Raw genomic sequence first — 18,715 nt, 5'->3', positions numbered from 1 at the left:
TCTCGGCATTTATCCTAGAAAAGTGAAAACTTTAGAGTTGATGCTGGAATTTGGGGGCTATTGGGATGGGATGAATGTATTTCATATGTGGTAAGGACATGAATTTTGGGGTACCAGTGGCAGAATGCTATGGACTGAATTGTGTCCCCCCCCAATTTATATGTTGAAGCCTTAACCCCCAATGTGACTATATCTGGAAATGAGTCTTTAGGAGGTTTTCAAGGTTAAATGAGGTCATAACAGTGGAGCCCTAATCTGATAGGACTGTGACCTGATAAGAAGAGGAAGAGAGCAAGATCTTTGTCTGCTGTGTGAGGAAGCAGTGAGGAGGTGGCCATCTGCACCTCAAGGGGAGAGTTCTCACCAGACACTGACCCTGCTGGTACCTTGATCTTGGACTCCCAGTCTCCAGACTGTGTGAAAATAAATTTCAGTTGTTTAAGCCACCCAGTCTATGGTATTTTGTTACGGCAGCGTGAGCAGACTAAAACAGAACTGTTCAGATTATCTATTTCTTCTTGCATGATCTTTGGGAGATTGTTTCTTTCAAAGAGTTTGTTTCATCCAAGTTGACAAATATATTGGCACAAAGTTGTTCATAATATTCTCTTATCTTTTTAATGTGTACAACATCTGTAGTAGTGTCCTCCCTCTCATCACTCTAATTGATAATTTACATCTTCTCTCTCTTTTTTCTTATCAGTCTAGCTAAAGGTTGATCATTCTTATTGCTTTTAAGTAACCAGTATTTAATTCTGATGATATTCTCTATTTTTTGTTTATTTCCTATTTAATTTTCTATCTTTTATTTCCACTATTATCTGTATTGTTTTCTTTCCTCAACTTACTTTGTTTTTTCTTTAGCTCCTTAAGGTGAAAGCTTAGGTCACTAATGAGAGACTTTTTTCTTATGTAAGGATTTAATGCTATACATTTCTCTCTAAATATTTGTGATATTGTGATTTGTAATTAGAAATATGTATTTGGCCTTTGTCTCCATTCCTGGACAGAGCTTCTAAAACTTTTGGAATTTCCTAAGTGATAAGAGTAATAAATGTGTCTTTTGTTATTTATCTATTTATTTATTTATAAATAAATTTATTTTCGGCTGCATTGGGTCTTCATTGCTGTGCATGGGCTTTCTCTAGTTGTGGCAAGCAGGGGCTACTCTTTGTTGCAGTGCTTGGGCTTCTCATTGTGGTTGCTTCTCTTGTTGTGCAGCATGGGCTCTAGGTGCGTGGGCTTCAGTAGCTGCGGCACATGGGCTCAGTAGTTGCGGCTCGTGGGCTTAGTTGCACCATGGCTTGTGGGATCTTCCCAGACCAGGGCTCGAACCCATGTCCCCTTCATTGGCAGGCAGATTCTTAATCACTGTGCCACCAGGGAAGTCCCGTCTTTTATTATTTATAACAAGTCCTTTTCAATCACACCTGGGTTTGTGTTAATGAAGTGTCTTTTGCAGTGCCCCTAAAGACAGGGGCTGGTTGCTAGGGGGACAAACCATATGATTAAAGGGTTAAACTTTCAGATCCGTCTCCTGACCTTCAGGGAGGGGAGAAGGACTGGGTACTGACTTTATCATCAATGGCCAATGATTTGATCAATCATACTTGGGTAGTGAAGCCTCCATAGAAATCCCTAAAGTAAGCAGTTCAGAGAGCTTCCAGGTCAGTGAATACGTGGAGATCCTGGGAGGGTGGCTGGTCTGGAGAGGGCATAGAAGCTTCACACCCCTTCCCCATACCTTACCCTATGCATCTCTTCCATATGGCTGTTTTTGCGTTATATCCTCTGTAATCAATCAGTAATCTAGTAAGTAAACTGTTTTCTTGAGTTTTGTTAGCTGCTCTAGCAAATTCTCCAACCCCAGGTAGGGGTCATGGGAACCTCCAACTTATAGCTGATTTGTCAGAAGCACAGGTGACAACCTGGACTTGTGATTGGAGTCTAAAGTGGGGACTGAGCCAATATCTTATAGAATCTGTTGCTATGTCCAGGTAGATAGTGTTAGAAGTGAGTTATATTGTTAGGACAGCCAGATGATGCTGAGAATTGCTTGGTATGGGTGGGGGACCCTACATATTTGTGACCAGAAGTGAGCTATATTAAGAGTAGAGTGTTGTAGCAGAGTAAAGGAGAAACAGGAGTGATTTTCCTTTACAATATTACTTTAGCAACATTACACAAATTTTGATATATCTTGTTTTCATTTACATTGAGTACAGAATAATTTTTAATTTCTCATGTGACTTCCTTTTTGACCCATAGGTTGTTTAGAAGTGCATTTTTTAGTTTCCATTTTGTAACATGCTTCTTATCCTAAAGGATTTTTCTTCATTGTTTCTGGTGGTGCTGATCTGCTGGTGAAGTATTTCCTTAGCTTTTGCATTTATCAAAAAAAATCTTTACTCTCCATTTTTGAAAGATATTTTTACTGGGTGAAGAATTCTAACTTAATAATATTTTTCCTAAGTAGTTTAAAGAGTTTACTCTAGTCTTTTGGTTTGCTTTTTTTTTTTTTGACAAGAAATCTACTGTAATTCTTATCTTTATTTCTCTGTATGGAAAATGTCTCTCCTTTTCCCTTCCCCAACCCAGCTCCTTTTAAGATTCTGTTTTACTGGTTTTTAGCAATTGATTGTGATGTGCTGTGCTGTGTATTTTATCACTTTAAAGGTTTTTTTTGTAGTTCATTGAACTTCTTGAACCTATATATTTATATGAGTATGAGTCAAAAATTATCTGCACTCTAGTTATATTAAAACTTCTATTGCCCGCACTGTCTTATCAGCGCTTTCCGTTCAAGGCTACTGTCTCCCCAGTCACTGCTGTGCAGATGTGAATGTGTTATATCAGTTTGCTTGTAACTGCAGTGCGAGCAAAAATGAATGGCCCACTTGTGATTTGCATGAAAGAAGAGCAGCATGCAGTGATTCATTTTTTGTGGTCTGAGGGTGTGCATGTCTGCACACTTCTGCCCACACTCTACAAAAGCTTTGTTTTCAGGTGTTAAAGCATCCTCCCTATAGTCCTGATGTTGCTCCATCGGACTTTCACCCATTTGGTCCCCTGAAAGCAGCCCTGTGAGGATGAAGATTCACTTCTGATGAAGAGGTGAAGACAGCAGTGCGTTTGTGGCTCACAGCTCAGCCTAAAACATTTTTTAGTGAGGGAATATGAAAGCTTGTTGACAGATGGAAAAAGTGTATTGAAAAGCAAGGAGATTATATCAAAAAATGATGTACTTGCCTTTTCTAAAAGTTAATTAAAATAAATGCTACAACCAGAGTATGGATAATTTTTGACTCACCTATGTAGTTTTCTTCATATTGAGACAAATTTCAGGCATTTTTTATTAAAATATTTTTCTGTCTCCCCTTCCCATGATCACCCTGAGACTCCAATTATATACATATATTAGGCCACTTGGTGTTGATGTATAGATCATTGATGTCCTGTTCATTTTTATTCTTTTTTCTTTGTGTTTCATTTTTTCGGTTTATATTGCTATGTCTTCAAGTGCACTAAGCTTTTTTTCTGTTGTGTCTAATTAGTTAATTCCATTCATTGGATTTTTCACATCAATTATTAATTTTTCATCTCTAGAAAACTGATTTGGGGTCTTTTTAATATTTTTAACTTTTCATTGTGTTCATGCTTTCCTCTACCTTCTTATTCCATTTGTCTTTGGCTGCTAATTCTAAGATTTGTGCCATTTTGTTTTGTTCCTATTGTTTTGATAGGTTTTTCTCCACAATATGAGAAATATTTCAGTTTTTTTTTTGCATGCAAATAAACAAGAATATATGTAACATATATATAAAGATAAAGGATAGTAATAAAATAAACATGTTTAAAGCTCCATTATTAAAATAATAATCTTATTATTCCAAAAAAATATTAACAGCACCTTATGAGTCCCTCCCTGATCACACCCCTCCCTCAGTCCACTCAGAGGTAATGTCTATCTTGAATTTTGTGTTACACTAAGATGTATTTATTTACTTATTTATATTCCAAAAACATTGTATTATTATTGATTATTTTAAGCCTTTCCCAAAACACAGTTCTTGACATATATTTTTCACTCAGTATGATGTTTTTGAAATTCAACCAAATAAAAGTATGTATCTTTTGTTCATTTGTTTTCTCTACTGAATGGTATCTCATAAATAAATATTCCCTGAATTATCTATTTTACTGTTTGTGGATGTGAGAGCTATTTCCAGTTTGATTTTTATTTGTCTATCAACAATGCTGCTATAACAACATTTCCAGTTAGCCCCCTTTCCAAGCACGTAGAAGGAAGACTTACACTTCTTGACCCCTTGTGGTTGGGTGAGCTCAGTGACTTGTACTGACTAATGAGTTATGAAAAGATGTGTGCCACTTCCAGGCTGGAGCAATTAATTGCTGATGCAGATACCTCCCTGACTCTCTTCCCTCTGGAAGGGAGACCTGCAACATTCAGGAAGCGACTGCTGTGTGACCTTGGGAACATGAGTGACTGTGATGAATAGAGCCTCCCAGCTGACCTATAATGGATAGTCAGTGTGAGTGAGAGGCAAAATTTTGTTAGTATAGGATGCTTGGGTGTTGGCAGCAACAATATAACCTAGCCTATCATGATGTAGCAAATATCTCTTAATTTGTGTTTTCCTGCTTACTTAATGAGGGCAAACATCTTATGATATTTTGTTGGCCATTTTTTTCCTTTCGTAAAATACCCATTGATGGCTTTTATCCATTTTTCAATTGATTCCTTTGCCTTTCTTTTATCTATTTATACGAGTTCTTAAAACATTTTGGATTCTCATCTTTTGTCGGTTTTGTTTCAAATTTCTTTCCACAATTTGTGTTTTTTCTTTTAATCCTATTGTCTTTAAAAAGAAAAGCTTTTTGTTTTAGAAAATTTCAAACATATGCAAAAGAAGAGAAAATAGCGTAATAAACCCCCATGGAGCCATGACCCAGGCTCAACAGTTATCGACTCATGGCCAACCTTGATTTATCAGTAATCCCTACTTATTCCCCTCATTGGTGGATTATTCTGAAGAAAATTCCAGACATCACATAATTTCATCTGTGTATCTCTGAAGAGAAGAACTCTTTGCTATTTGGAGACTCAGCTTTGTGTGAACTTTGTTCCCATCTCCCAACCTGTACTGGCTGAAGGCTTTTCCTCTTTCTCTGCAAACCTAAGTGATAGGCTTCTGAGGAGTGTTTGTGTTTCAGCCAACCAGGTGGCTTTAGCCATCCTTTCCATTATATTGTGCTAAAAGCACTAGGCATAATTTAGTTTAGTATATACTCATGTTGCTTAGATACTTACTAGTAGGTATGTTTTACACTCGTATGTTTTTTTACACGTGTGTGTGTGTGTTTACCACTGTTCATTTTAACCTATAAGCTTCTAAAATATGTGAACTGTTTCTATTTGCCTTTTTTGAAATAATGCCCAGCCAGTGTGATTCAGAATTAAATATGGAAGATATTATATTTGGTGAAAGTAGACGTCCTGGTAATTGTTAGGATACTGTGAGGGAAGTGAACTCAAGTTATGGCTTGATTTTCATAGATAATTCTAATGGGTATAAGAAGAAATTTATCTCACATGGAACAAAATGTGGGATTTTTCCCTGATCTGCTCATTTCAGTTTCCTTTTTTTTCGCACCTATTCTAGGTAGTCTATGCATTGTATGTTTAGCACTGTTGTTTTTAAAGGTACTTAACTCAAAATACGTGGTCCTACTATGGATAAAGGCACCGTACTGATATTACCATTCTAGAAGAACCTGAAAAGAGCATTCTATCATTCAGTCCCTTCAAATGTGTCATTAATTAAGTTGCTTCTTCTCAGTTATTCGTGTACAGTGTACTATGTCTTTCAGAGTTTAACGATCCCATTTGCATACCTCTCTAAAGCAACACTCCATTAGAGATTTCTGTCCTGTATTTTTTTTATAAATGTCTAAATACAATGATTTTCTGTTAATTAAAAAATAAATGCAATTGTTTTATTGCTGTTGTATTATCTTTCACTTAAAAAAGGAGGAAGAGCAGATTAGGTAGCTGACAGTGTATCAAAGAATAACTGCAAAGACCAACACAGAATCACTGGCTTTTGCTGCCTTTTCTCCTTTGGTTTCTGTCGGTACGTGTCCTTTGTAGGACTGTCACTGCAGCTCTTTCTCTTCCTCTTGGGGTCTGCTTGATATGTTTGATCCAGAAATGCCCCTCTTTTCCCTCTGACCGCTGCTTGCACAGTTGGCATGCCTGTAGCTCTCCTTGCCCTTATTCCATAGTTGTCTGGCAAGGATAAGAATTGTGCGTCTCTTTGATCCTTGTATTTGACCTTCGTGATTAACCCAGTGATCCCAGACTTCCAGCTGAAGCCCATGGGCTGAAGTTGTACTGCAAGGAATCTCACTGAGTAGAGGGGCTTCCCTGAGCTCTGAACCTGGTTCTAATGTGCTTTCTTGGCCGCTTTATGTTTAGCAATTGATTGCTGGTGATACTAATGAAACTTGTCCTTTGTTTTAATATCTGACATATTTCTTTCCAATCTTCATTACCAGAGCAACTCTGAGGAACAACGCAGCTTCAAACGTTGTATTAGTGAAGGTTCTCTGGAGAAAGAACCAAAAGGATATATTTATGTATATGTATAAATATACATATATATACACACACACATACACACACACACACATACTAGAGAGAGATATATATCTATATATAGAGATACAGATATACGATATATATAATATCGTATATCTGTATCTATATCTATATATATCTGTATCTATCTATCTATATATATATATATAGAGAGAGAGAGAGATTGATTATGAGGAACTGGGTCATAGCATAGGGAGTCTGAGAAGCCCCACAAGTTGCCCCTCTGCAAGTTGGAGATCCAGGAGAGCTGGTGGTATAATTTAGTTGAGTCCAAAAGCCTGGGAACCAGGGAAGCCAATGGTGTAAATCCCAGTCCAAAGGCAGGAGAAGAGATGAGAGGCTCTAGTTCAAGCAGTGAGCCAGGAAAAAAGGGGCACTTTCCTCCTTCCTCCACCTTTTGTTCTATTCAGAACCTTAACAGATTGAATGATGCTCAGTCACATTGGGGAGGGCGATCTACTTTACTGAGTCCACCAATTCAAATGCTAATCTCATTTGGAAACACCACACAGACAAAGCCAGAAACAGTGTTTAATCTAGCCATCCAATGGCCCACTCAAATTGATGCATAAAATTAATCATCACACCTTCCTTCACGCCAGTGTTTCTTTTATCAGCATCCCTAATAAAACATTTGTTCTATTTGATCCCAGAGGTTTGCCCTTCCTTTAAATTAATTTAGATACTGTAAATGTTAGTGCCCCTGCTCCCCAGATTGTTCATATTTTCTCCATTTGTTCATCTGATGGCTCATTTAGGTAACTTGTACCTATCCTCACTTTATAATGGCTTTTGCATATTTAGTGAATATTTTTAAGAAAGACCAATCATTACATGACAAATGTACATCTTCTAGGATTTTTGTTCCCGAGCTCCGTGGAATCCTTCTGACTTTCTGTAATACCTAACCTCAGGCAAAAACAACTTACAGTGCTCTGTAACTCAGCCAATCCATTTCTCTAATGGATACAAACCTACATTTCTCTTATTGAAGATGACTGTTTACCAGGTGTGTCAGTCAAGATGAAAGATGCTGAATGTAATGAACTGCCAATTTGGTTCCCAGTTCTGACTCTTGATTGCAAAGCCCTGATACAACTTACATAGGCACTGCTCTTTCACAGGAAATAACGGGCTCTGGCAGCACCTTATAAGCGTCCCACTACATTCTTTCTGTCACACTCCCAGAAACCAAAAAGCCCTTAGGAGCACCCAGGGGATTTCACGGGTCTGTAAGAAGAACAGCCTGTTAATTGGGTTTGGTTATTCTGTGGGGATATCATCCAACATGATCTGTGCGTAATGGAATAACTTATAGCATTAGCCAGTTCAGAGCCCGCAGGCTGAGTTTGCCAGGAGAAAGAGCACCACACCCTAAATAAGTGAACAGGGTGGGACCCCAGAGGGAAATGAATTTACCCAGAATCCTCTTCAATTCAGTCCTAAGGTTTTTATCAAGAGTCTTCTGTATACAAGAGTGTAAGGTCAGAGACTTTTAATATTTCTTTCACATGCGAGCAGGGAAGACAGGCTCTAAAATCTTGAGTTATTATTTAATCAAATTCCACGAACTAAATATCTGCCAAGAAACAAACAATTCAGAGCATAGAACTTGTTGCAGCCAAATCCAGGTATGTGACATAATTAAGAAAACTACCAGTGTGTCTCCAAATAATGCATGTTCATTTTTCCATATAAACATGTGCCAGAAAGGAATAGGCCTAATCTCAAGCCCATACCAAGTTAAAATACTAATGTTGCTGTTTAAAAGTAGCCATTCCTTGATTTGGAAGATAAAAATATCATTCCTTCTCTCATATGGCCTTTGTCTCTAGGGTATGTAGTGTGACAAATAGACAGGAAAACAAATAGGTTCTGCAAACAGTGCAGAATAACAAACTTAGCTAAAACCTTTTCCAGTTATAGTTAAGAAGTTTTGGGTTTTAAGGTACAGATGTAATGGAGTGATAATCCTTTGACATATAATTTAAGGGATACCAATGAAAGGGTGCCCAGTCCAAAATGTGTTCTCCATATCCGTATTGCAGTGCCTGAAATTCACTATACGCTCTTGGGAACTAGATTTTAGTCTCTAGTGGTTTTGATTCCAAAAACTCAGCCCCTGTGCACTGATGCCAAATCAAATCTGAGAGACAGAGTTTCTGGTGAAGTAGAAAAGAATAGCTTTATTGCTTTGCCAGGCAAAGGGGGACACAGTGGGCTCATGCCCCACCCAGGAGGATTTGGTAAAGAATTTTATAGCAGGGGTTCAAGGGCGAGGTTGCTAATAAGGATCAGGGTGTGTGCAGAGCCTGCAGTCCTTTAATCTGGCCTCAGGTGGTCTTCTGATGAGCTTTTCTTGTCCTTGAGGCTATAAACCTTAAGCTTCCCTCTGGAATGTGGAATGCTTCATCAAGTAGTTTTTCTTCCATTTGTTGGTAGTTTTAGTTCTGTAGAAGAGCTCAAAGATAGTGCTATGTGTATCCCTTGAGATGGAACCAGGACCCTGCCCCAAGGCTGCTCTATTGTTTCTTGGCTGCTCCTCCCTTGTCTCTGCAACCCTTCCCTTCCCTGATTAGCAACTGTTCGAATCTGTCCTTTGGAACTCAGGGAAGGGCATGGAGACTGGAGTCTATTCTCTGCAGACAAAGAATGGGGGACAAGGAAAGGCTTCTATGCCCAGTAGCCCCACAGGGTCCTGCTTGGTTTCAGTTTCAATGAAAAAGGTTAATTCATGAGCACATTAATCAACATTATCACCTTATGTAAGATTTTCCATGGCTTACATGTCTTCTTTTAGAGTTCTGAGAGTTTGAGATTGGAGACTGGATTGGGGAGGACACATCTAAAACATGAGGTTTTCCTTGGGAAGGACTGAAAAATAAAACCTGGGTAGAGTCAGTGCAGAGTAAAGCATAACGTGTGATGAGAGACATGAGAACAGGAGGCTGTGTTAGCTTCCTAGTGCTGCTGTAATAAATTACCATAAATCTAATGACTTCAAGGAACACAAATATGCTACTTCATAGTTCTGTGGATCATAAGTCTGAAATGGGTCTCATCAGGTTAAAATCAAAGTGTCTACAGGGATGCATTCTTTCTCAAGGCTCTTGGGAAGAATCTGTTTCCTTGCTCATGCAGATGTGAGCAGAATTCACAAGTTGTATTCTAGGACTGAGGTCCTCGTTGCCTTGCTGGCTTTTGGTCATGGTCACTCTCAGTGTCTGGAGGCTGCCTAGATTTGCTCTCTCATGGCCTCTTTCATCTTCAAAGTCAGCGACAGTGGGTCAAGTCCCTGTCTTATCTTGAATTTCTCCTGCCTCTTCTTCCATTGGATTTCTCTGGCCATGGGTGGCAAAGAGTCTGTTTTTAAGTACAGTAGTCCCCCCCTTATCTGCAATTCCGCTTTCCAAGGTTCTGTTATCCAAGATCAACCACAGTGAAAAATATGAAATGGAAAATTCCAGAAATTATTCATAAGTTTAAGATTGCACGCCATTCTGAGTAGCATGATGTCATCTCGAGCTGTCCAGCTCTGTCCTGCCCAGGAACTGAATCCTCCCTTTGTCCGTGTATATCCTGAAAGTCACTTAGGAGCTGTCTAGGTTATCTGATCCACTGTCGTGGTTGTCAGATTGACTGTCGCAGTATCTCAGTGCTTGTGTTCAAGTCACTTTTATTTGACTTAGTAATGGCCCCAAAGTGCAAGAATAGTGATGCTGGCAATTTGGATATGCCAAAGAGAAGCTGTAAAGTGCTTCCTTTAAGTGAAAAGGTGAAATCTCTCAATTTAATAAGAAAAGAAAAAAGTGTATGCTGAGGTTGCTAGGATCAATAGTAAGAATGAGTCTTCTATCCATGAAATTGTGAAGAAGGAAAAAAGAAATTTGTGCTGATTTTGCTGTTGAACCTCAAACTGAAAAAGTTACAGCCAGTCATGGTAAATGCTTAGTTAAGGTGCGAAAGGCACTAAATTTGTACAAGGTATTTTGAGAGAGAGAGAGAGAGAGAGAGACACCACATTTTCATAACTTATATTACAGTATGTTATTATAATGTTTTTATTTTGTTAGTAGTTATTGCTGTTACTCTCTTACTGTGCCTAATATGTAAATTAAACTTTATCACAGGTATGTGTATGTAGGACAAAACATAGTATGTATAGGGCTCAGTACTATCTGCAGTTTCGGGCATCCACTCGGGGTCTTAGAACGTATCCCCTGTGGGGAAGGGGGGTAGACTGCCGTCCTCATTTGATTAAATTGGACCCACTCTAGGGTAATTTTAAGATTATCTCAAGATCTGTAACCCTAATCACATCCACAAAGTCCCTTTGGCCATGTAAGGTAACTTACTCATAGGTTCTAGGGATTAGTGTGAGGGCATCTTTGGGAGGCCATTATTTGGCCTACCAGAGAGGGGTAGGGAAATGCCAGAGATAAACTGTTGAATCCACTTTAAAGGAATGAAATAATTGTAAACTGAAGCTTTCAAGCATGCCCTCACATATAGTCCCTAACAAATGAAACTTAAGAGCTGATTTGGAGGGAAGCCTCCAATCCCTGTATCCTTGACTGTAAAGAGCCATCAGTTCTGTCTGAAAAGGTTGTCCTCCTCAACTGAGCACTCAGTGTGCACAGGGGAAAACTCATGGAATAACGAAGGAGGAAGAAGGCAACCATGCAGTCAGCCAGATCAGCCAAATCAGATGCAGGGTCTGACAGATCGTGTTGATGTATTAGGCTAGCATTATCTCCTAAATGGAACCCAAGCAGTATCCAGGTTTCTTATTTGAGGAATTCGTGTAATGATCCAGTCCCTTAATGAAATGTCTTACTGTAGGTCATTAAAAGTCAGCATCATCTTCTCTTCAGGATCCAGTCCCACTGAGGTCTTGGTAGCATAGATACTGTAGGCGTCTTAGCTGATTTCTGTTATTTGATTGGTTGTATCAAGTTGATCAACTTTCTGACCCAAGAATCCTCTGACTTTTAGACTTAGGCTCACCTTTGCTTATGATAAGATCAGTGTGTAAAGTTTACCTTAGTATACTGTAACAACAATCTATCAGTCTGTCTATTTATCTATCATCATGTAACCATCCATTCATTTGTCAAAAAATTTTTTTGTTAAAAGTAACTAAACTTTTGGATTCAGGAAAATCCTCAAAATCAATTTTCATTCTCTTGCAGTTGGAAAATGAATTTTAAATTATTCATGTTAACACCCTCTAGATAAATTGAATTTTTAAAGTATTTAAGAGTATTTAAGGAAAGCTTAGTAAAGTCAATCTTTTGCATTAATGGATTCCATTTTAGAAATATTAATTTCATATTCACCATTGCTTTTTGACTTATGCAACCCTCTAACCAACAGTTTTGAGAATCATTAATCTTAATAAGAAAGAAGTCAATTATTAAAATTTTAACATTATAAAACACTTTTGTCAACTTTTATTTCTGGCTATAGGACTTACTCGATATCTGGAGGAGACTGTTATATATCACTTAAAAATGCTGGATAAGATAGTTTTTTTAAAAAACATCTTTTTAAATTCATGCCTGAGCTTACAGAAAAATAAGGGAAATCCTCTCAGGCCAGCACAATAAGACAGCAGGAACCCAAGGGAGGCAGTGAGCCCTGCAGCTGTCATTGCTGTGAAGGCACCTTGCCAGGTGCTTCTGGCTTTGAGCCTGGGCCTGACCTTCAGTGGCCATGTAGTAATTTATCCTCCAAACCAGAGTGCTTGGGAAGTGCAAGGTGGTGCCATTAGGGATAGACTGGAAATTCTGCTCCTGCTCGGGATCTGGAAAGCTGTGAGAGTGTGTTACCCCCATCCTAGCAACAGGAAGATGCTGAAGTGGTGTACAAAGTCAATCATAGCTTCCCTAAACTCACCAGAGGGCTGAGGTCACCAGCACCCAGGAACCTGAATTTCAAACAGTAAAAAGTCCCCCTCAAGGAGAGTCAGGGCACATGGATTGTTTCACCTTTGACAGTGCGTGGGAGGAAGAAGCGGCTGCCATAGAGTGGGGAAGAAAAAAATTAAAAAAAAAAAAAAAAGAATTCCTAAAGGCTGAATAGGCACTAGTATATCGGTCTAGAATAACTGGGGACCTCAGACACAGGGGATTTGTGCCTGCTCCCAAGCTCCTCACCCTGGTCTCCACTGGGCACTTTTGAGAAAGATTAGGGGTAGGTCAAAGGCTGGAGAGGGCCACTTTTGGTGGCACAGGATGCAGGAGGAGGTTGCCACGGCTGTGCCCTGATGCTCCTCTCATGGTCCTTAGCTATGCCTTGGCACATAGTAGAAGCTCACTTATTATTTGTTGAATGACTGTTTGACATTAATTAATTCCACAACTTGGGATAAGAAATGGTTACCTCATTTCATTTTTAATAATCAAATAATCTGGCCGGGACCCCATCTACCAGAGCTAACAAAAATTTCTATCTTTTCAGTCATTGTTAAGTGGTCTTTTGACCCCTTGGGTTGCAGAGGAACCAGGAGTGTCTCAGGCTGACAGGGAATAGGAGACCGTTCTCTAATCTGTGCTGATACACTTACAGCTTTCATGGTCCCTTTGAAAGCAACGCTTCCATTTTCTTTTTGTCAAGCCTGGGCATGAGGCTTACTTGTGTTAGGTCACACTGCCATCTGGGTTGACCCTTAAGAAGCTTCTGTCCCCTCACAGAGCACTGGGTGATGGTGGGCATGGGCTGTCATCCTTGAGAACCACCACTCTCACTCCAAGTTGTAAGGAAGTTTGCTCTCTTCACTCCCTAGAAGGATCACTTTTGCCTTTCCACCACCCAGGCTCAGCCTCTCCTGAGGAGAGAAAGGTCTCCTGAAGGTTCTGCTCAGAAACCACAGGCTTAAATTTTACCACATAGAAGTTGTTTGACCACCTTTGGTTCCTGGGTCCCCAGGCTTAACACAAAGACTTCTTGCGATGGGAAGGGAAAATTCTCACATTTATCCCAAGTCTCCTTTAGCGACAAGAATAAGGCAGACATTAATATGTGAATAGTTTATATTTTCCTTTGTCAAATAGAATTATTGTGATATATGTAAATAAATACTCTCCTTTTCTAAGTAGAGGAACCAGATATAATTACTATGCATTCACTTCTTAAGTGACAAAATACAAAATACTTAGTGACTATTCTGTATCATATAAATGCAAAGTATAGTTGAGAACTGGACATTTGTTGGGACTTGTTAGTGTCCATTATGTTTATTTTTTTCTTATACTGGACATTCAGTGAGTTAATGCACATGAGGATGTATTTATTATTTCCAGCAAGTTAGCTTAGGTGTTACAAAACTCATCTAATCACCATCTTATTTTGAAATATTAGAATAATTTACATTGCTAAGCATTTGATTGATCTGTTATTTGTCTTATGTTTTTGTTTTATTATTTTCTCCTAGAGATGATAGAAACTCCACTGAGAATTAAGATGTCCCTTTATTAATGATGTAGATTATATGGTTTCCAAATATTCACATATTGGGGTTACATGTGTTCCATTCTTTTTTTTTTTTTAAGAACTTTTATTGAGATACAGTTAACAGACAATAAACAGCATATATTTAGAGTGTACAATTTGGTATCCCAATCTCCCAATTCATTCCCCCCCAACCCTCCCCTCTTTCCCCACTTGGTGTCCATGTGTTTGTTCTCTACATCTGTGTCTCTATTTCTGCCTTGCATTTCCTCTTTCATAGTTGTTAGCATTTGCCTTATGTATTGAGGTGCTCCTATACTGGGTGCATGTATATTTATAATAGTTATCTCCTCTTCTTGGATGGATCCCTTGATCTTTATGTAATGTCCTTTCTTGTCTCTTGTAACATTTTTTATTTGAAAGTCTATTTTATCTGATATGACTATTGCTACTCCAGCTTTCTTTTGATTTCCATTTGCATGGAATATCTTTTTCCATCCCCTCACTTTAAGTCTGTATGTGTCCCTAGGTCTGAAGTGGGTCTCTTGGAGACAGCATATATATGGGTCTTGTTTTTGTATTCATTCAACCAGTCTGTGTCTTTTGGTAGGTGCATTTAGTCCATTTACATTCAAGGTAGTTATCGATATGTATGTTCCTAGTACCATTTTCTTAATTGTTTTGTTTTTGTTTCTGTGGGTCCTTCTCTTCTCTTATGTTTCCTGTTTAGAGAAGTTCCTCCAGCATTTGTTGTAAGGCTGGTTTGGTGGTGCTGAATTCTCTTAGCTGTTGCTTGTCTGTGAAGCTTTTGATTTCTCCCTCGAATCTGAATGAGATCCTTGCTGGGTAGAGTATTCTTGGTTGTAGGTTCTTCCCTTTCATCACTTGAAATATATCATGCCACTCCCTTCTGGCTTGCAGAGTTTCTGCTGAGAAATCAGCTGTTACCCTTATGGGAGTTCCCTTGTATGGTATTTGTCCTTTTTCCTTTGTTGCTTTTAATAACATTTCTCTGTCTTTAATTTTTGTCCATTTGACTACTATATGTCTTGGCATGTTTCTCCTTGGCTTTATCCTGCTTGGGACTCTCTGCACTTCCTGGACTTGGGTAGCTATTTCCTTTCCCATGTTAGGGAAGTTTTCAACTATAATCTCTTCCAGTATTTCTCGGGTCCTTTCTCTCTCTCGTCTCCTTCTGGGACCCCTATAATGCGAATGTTGGTGCATTTAACATTGTCCCAGAGGTCTCTTAGGCTGTCTTCAGTTCTTTTCATTCTTTTTTCTTTATTCTTTTCCGCATCAGTGATTATCACCATTCTGTCTTCCAGGTTACTTATTCACCCTTCTGCCTCAGTTAATCTGCTGTTGGTTCCTTCTAGTGTATTTTTCATTTCCGTTATTGTGTTGCATATCTCTGTTTGTTTGTTCTTTAATTCTTCTAGGTCTTTGGTAAACTTTTTCGATCTTTGCATCCAGTCTTTTTTCAAAGTCCTGGATCATCTTCACTATCATTATTCTGAATTCTTTTTCTGGAAGGGTGCCTATCTCCTCTTCATTTAGTTGTTTTTCTGGGTTTTTATCCTGTCTCTTCATCTGGTACAAAGTCCTCTGCTTTTTCATTTTCTCTATCTTTCTGTGGCTGTGGTTTTCAGTTCTGCAAGACGAAATACTGCTGATACTGCTTGATACTGCTGTCTGCCTTCTTGTCACATGTGTTCCATTCTTAATATTCCAAAGTCAGTTCTTCCTCTAATAGTTTTTTTTAAGGTTTATTTATTTATTTATTTTATTTTTTTAGCTGCTTTGGGTCTTCATTGTGGTGCACAGGCTTCTCAGTGCAGTGGCTTTTCTTGTTGCAGAGCACAGGCTCTAGGTGCACAGGCTTCAGTAGTTGCAGCATGTGGGCTCAGTAGTTGTGGCTCAAGGGCTCTAGAGTGCAGGCTCAATTGTTGTGGCACATGGGCTTAGTTGCTTCAAGGCATGTGAGATCTTCCTGGACCAGGGATCGAACCCATGTCCCTGCATCAGCAGGTGGATTCTTAACCACTGCACTACCAGGGAAGTCCTCGTTTTTAAAAAAAAATATTTATTTATTTATTTATTTGGTTGCACTGGGTCTTAGTTGTGGCAGGCAGGCTCCTTAGTTGTGGCAGGCAGGCTCCTTAGTTGTGGCATGCGAACTCTTAGTTGCAGCATGCATGTGGGATCTGGTTCCCTGACCAGGGATCAAACCCACACCCTCTGTATTGGGAGCACAGAGTCTAATCCACTGCGCCACCAGGGAAGTCCCCCTCTAATAGTTTATTTTTACTTAGAAAGGAAAATATCATTTCACACCAAGGATTTTAATACCTGAATCAAATTTTAAATATTTAAAATATGTGATAGTTAGTATCATTGTTATACAAAGAAGTCATGTAAATTAGTATGAAGAAAGACTTTAAATCTATAGTATGCCAAGTTAAGGCAAATAATGAGCCAAGAAAATGTCTTTGCCACAAATTTGACCAAATTTTATTATAATTACTATATAAAGAGTTATTACAAACTAATAAGAGGAGCACTGACATAGCAATAAAAGAGCATTGTCATCCAATGATAAAGAGCCCAGACTCCGGAGTTAGAGCTAGGTTCAAATCCAAGTCCTGTCATTGTTGAGGGACCTTGGGCAAGATCCTAAGCTTTCAGGCACCTCTCAGCATTCTAATGTATAATACACAGTTACTAAAAGTGACTGCTTACAATGTAATTGAGAAGAATAAGTAAGATCATACATGTGCAACTCTTTTTGCAGTTACTGGAACCCGATGCTTATTGTGATTTTGGCAAAAGACATGAATAGGCAATTTGCAAAAGAAGAAATACAAGTAACTAATAGACATAAGCAAAATTTCTAATCTCACTAGCAAAGAGATGAAAAGTAAAGCAGCAATGAGATACCATTTTTTCCTAGCAAATTTGATTGTAAAAATACGTTCTCGTTCTCAATTTTGATATGTATGTGGTGAATCCTGGAATGAATATAAATTGAGAGACAATTTTTCCAGAAAGCAATTTGCCAGTTTTTATTAAGGGCTTTAAACATTTCTTTCACCTTTGACAACGCTCAGCCATTGCTCTACTCCAACAGACTCAATTCATATTGTAGTATGAATTTGCACCATTTATACAGAACACACTGTGACTGGTACCCTCTGGAGTCACACATCTGGGGGCCCTGCCAGTGACATGCTCAACTTACAGCAGCCAAACCTAAGGAAACAAACAGAAAGGCACCTATGGATTTATGTGCAAGGATTTTTATCCCAGCATAATTCACAAAAAGCAGAAACCACAGAATAATTTCAATTTTAATCAATAGAGGAATAATGAGTTGTCATTGTAGATTCATTCAATGGAATTTTATATAGCCATTAAAAATCACATTAAGACTATGAATAATATGGGGAATATTCTTACAACTTTATTCCAAAACAAAGGTAGCTCTCTTATTGTTTCCAATGTAAAAGTGAAATGTAATCATTTTAAATGACACAGTGTAGAAAATTAAAGTAGTCATAATAATTTCAACATACAAAGAGATGGCCACTTTTGATATATGTCCCAACAAAGTATTTTACACATGTATATTCAGATTCCCACGTAAACTGCAAAGAGCAGACTGCTAAACTGCTAATCCCCACAGGGAGAAAAGTACAACAAAAGTATTAACGTACTTATGCTGATGGGAATATGGACGATTTGTCTTTTCTTTTGCTGATATCTTTTTTACTTCTAACACATCTAAAGCTAGCATGATTACTTTATAAGAAAAACATTTTAAATAATATAAATGCTGTAAATGATTTGATGTTCAGCTAACATAACTATTTCTTTCAGTGCTTTGAATGCAGAATATAAAAAATAGACATATTTCTTTTGCGAAATGAGAAATAACACTCATTAATCACTGCCGTCTTCCTCTTAATGAAGACATGCAAATGCGTATGCAAACAAGCTGAACTTCTATTATGAGGCTCTGACAGGATGCTCTGCAAAAGAGGAGGTAATGATAGAGCTTGAAAAATAGGAGGGCAGAGGAAGGTTAGCCGTGGTGGAAGATTTCTATTCTGAATGCCTTAAAAGAATTGTATGAGCCTATAGTGTTCTGTCTAAAAATAGTAAGATAAGATGACAAACAGCATTAAGAGAAGAAAGCTAGTCCTTGTGGTATGACACACAGAGTGTAACCGAATGCGGAGATGAAGGTTCAGATCAAAATGAGAATGTATAAAGTTACAGTTTTGTTCAGACTTCTCCCTAAGTCTTGCTAGATCATCATATTCAACTATTTGACAAGTTCAGTCAATATTGCCCATGTGTAACCTTAGGATAATTTTACCCAGTATTACACAGTTGGATCAAAGTCAAAAAAGGCAGTTCAACTTTCATCATTTTGTCTACACAGTTCCATAATTCACATGTCTAGAAACGTAAATTGAGTGAATTCGGTGTCCCCCAAGATCATTAGGGTTCAATAGAAAAGGCTTTGATGTCACAAGAGGGTATGAAACATTAAGATTCTTGATATAACTGTCCCCA

Source organism: Hippopotamus amphibius, chromosome 4 (genome assembly GCF_030028045.1).
Source record: "Hippopotamus amphibius kiboko isolate mHipAmp2 chromosome 4, mHipAmp2.hap2, whole genome shotgun sequence".
Lineage (NCBI taxonomy): Eukaryota > Metazoa > Chordata > Mammalia > Artiodactyla > Hippopotamidae > Hippopotamus > Hippopotamus amphibius.
This window is presented reverse-complemented; position numbering follows the sequence as displayed.